The 2,711-nt window shown below is 27.5% G+C and overlaps 1 protein-coding gene and 1 long non-coding RNA gene across 2 annotated transcripts in view; one reads left to right on the top strand and one right to left on the bottom strand.

Moving 5' to 3' along the window:
• LOC115244563 (putative mediator of RNA polymerase II transcription subunit 26) overlaps positions 1 to 2,711 on the bottom strand; it is an 80,258-nt gene that overhangs the window by 61,010 nt on the left and 16,537 nt on the right. The window lies entirely within an intron of this gene.
• LOC115244564 overlaps positions 1 to 2,711 on the top strand; it is a 42,819-nt gene that overhangs the window by 31,342 nt on the left and 8,766 nt on the right. Inside the window, exon 2 of the long non-coding RNA XR_003885395.1 lies at positions 696 to 886. This is a non-coding gene — a long non-coding RNA (uncharacterized LOC115244564). The remainder of the gene's footprint in view (positions 1 to 695; positions 887 to 2,711) is intronic.

Genomic DNA, 2,711 nt, shown 5'->3' on the forward strand with positions numbered 1-2,711 from the left:
ATATATATTATATGGATATCATATCGATCTTTTCACAATTGTTATCATTGATCGTTCGTGTTTGCAGAATTATTATTATTAGAACGTGATTTGCAAGTGGAGCGAGAAAGCGTAGGTAAACTATTGCTAATCTGTTAATACAGATACGAGCGCGCGAATTTGATTTCAGATCTCATGGCAGTTCTAGCTTTAGATTAACAAGATAGCACGCAAATATTGATTCTACATACATATAAAGTGTAATTTTATATAAATGATATAGAGGATGTTTTGTGTGAATTATTGACTTTGATTATCTTAGATTTTGCTTAATAAAAGTCTGATTTTAGTTTACGCCTATCTCTGTTACGGTTAATCATTGCAAAAACGATTCAAGACGTGGCAAAAAAAAAAAAATAATATGGCGCGACGATATTTCTTCAAAAATCAGGTCCAGTCTTTTCGGATATTGATTGTACTATATCATATTCCGCGTTATTTCTCAATCTCACCTGACCACCAATAGTAGTACCGTGTAACATTAATAGAAACTCTGGTATTCAACCCTTTTACTGGTGCTATCCCCTTCCGTTGTACCCGCTGTTTCTCATTTCCCCACCTTTTCTTCTCTCCCTACCTCGTTTCTACCATAACTTCAACAATTCCAATAGTCGTTAATCTGTCGGAAACTTTCGGAAAACTTGCCGTTATTGCAGGTAGATGGGCGGGACCGCGTACGAATTGGATGAGAGAAGAAGAGAGAGTGGGAGATGAGAGAAAGGTAGAGGAGAGGAAGAGGCGCAGTGGGGAATTGGAGTCTGACTGTGTAAGGAAGAGGATGGTTCAGAAGGGTGGTTCCGGGTGCCACCCCCCTCCCCTCAGATGGGTGTTATAGGGGTGCAGGATGGTAAGTTAAATAAACTTGTTTAGTTTCGCGGAAAGTTCTGCGCGGCCATTGTATTCGACTGCCGTGCTACCGAGTTTGCTGCGAAAGTTTCGGATAGGAACGAACTCACTTCCCCATTATGCTTTATTTGCTTGTTTTGCTGGTCCGCTGCATCGCTCCATGCCGAGCCAAGCCGAGTCACGCCGCCGAGTTATCCTTATGACATTAGATATGTACGAATCAATCTTAATTGTATGAATCAAAAATATACGAATTCTTGAAAAATTTTTCAAGAATTTCCTTCATTCCCAAACAAAACCAAGTCATCTAAAAGATGATTCTAAGATGACATATTTTTTAGAAAGACGTCTGTCAATGAGAGCTTATAGTCGACGAAAACATAGCTAATAGATGTCATATGTCTAACTAAAAGTCATCCTATAGCCTTAAATCACATGATGATATCATGTTGTTGTTTATTATGTTTCAAAATTTAAATTATTTTATTAAATAAAATACAATATAATTATGTATTTTATTTAATATCAATAAATATGAGATGTACAATTAAAGTAATTAAAAATAATTAAATTTAATTATTTTTAATTACTTTAATTATAAGCAAGAAAACTTGGGGCTGCTATGTGGAATTATGTATTTTAATTTGTACTTTAATTTGCATTTTAATGTTGTTTTAATACAACACTTAAAAAAATATATATTAATGAAAGTAATTTAATTAAATCTGTTATTCAACATATCATTGATATTGTTAGAATACTAAAAATATATATTAGAAACCATTCAAGTGTTAAAAATCTCAAATTAAAACTCTCTAAAATAAGAATGAGTAGTATCAAAACTGGTTAATTAGCGGAAACCTAAGCAAAGATACAAAGAGAAAGTACGACACAGAAGAAAGAAGACGATGCAACGTGACTGTTCGTGCTGCAGGTGGTAGATGCTGCGATGGTAAAGTGACCTTGGCAGTCAGGAATCCGGTCTGACAACATGCATCGACACAAACCACTGGCGTAAGAATTCCCTCGTCCATCCGTCTATGCGTCTTCTATCCGTTTATTCGTCCGCGATGGCATTACCTCACGATTGATACATGTTGAATAAATATTCCGAACCTATATTATAACATATATTATAACTATAATATAATAAGCAAACAGAAAGAGAGAGCTTTACTTCCAATTTTTTTTTTTTTTTTTTTTTTTTTTTTTTTTTTTTTTTTTTTTTTTTTTTTAAAAAAAAAATTTTCTTTTTTTTTTTTTTTTTTTTTTTTTTTTTTTTTTTTTTTTTTTTTTTTTTTTTTTTTTTTTTTTTTTTTTTTTTTTTTTTTTTTTTTTTTTTTTTTTTTTTTTTTTTTTTTTTTTTTTTTTTTTTTTTTTTTTTTTTTTTTTTTTTTTTTTTTTTTTTTTTTTTTTTTTTTTTTTTTTTTTTTTTTTTTTTTTTTTTTTTTTTTTTTTTTTTTTTTTTTTTTTTTTTTTTTTTTTTTTTTTTTTTTTTTTTTTTTTTTTTTTTTTTTTTTTTTTTTTTTTTTTTTTTTTTTTTTTTTTTTTTTTTTTTTTTTTTTTTTTTTTTTTTTTTTTTTTTTTTTTTTTTTTTTTTTTTTTTTTTTTTTTTTTTTTTTTTTTTTTTTTTTTTTTTTTTTTTTTTTTTTTTTTTTTTTTTTTTTTTTTTTTTTTTTTTTTTTTTTTTTTTTTTTTTTTTTTTTTTTTTTTTTTTTTTTTTTTTTTTTTTTTTTTTTTTTTTTTTTTTTTACGTGAATAAAAAGACTACCTAGCTTTTGATACAATAGAATGTATTATAGATATATCAAATGATTCTGCAAATG

Source organism: Formica exsecta, unplaced genomic scaffold, assembly GCF_003651465.1.
Source record: "Formica exsecta isolate Colony F162 unplaced genomic scaffold, ASM365146v1 scaffold82, whole genome shotgun sequence".
Lineage (NCBI taxonomy): Eukaryota > Metazoa > Arthropoda > Insecta > Hymenoptera > Formicidae > Formica > Formica exsecta.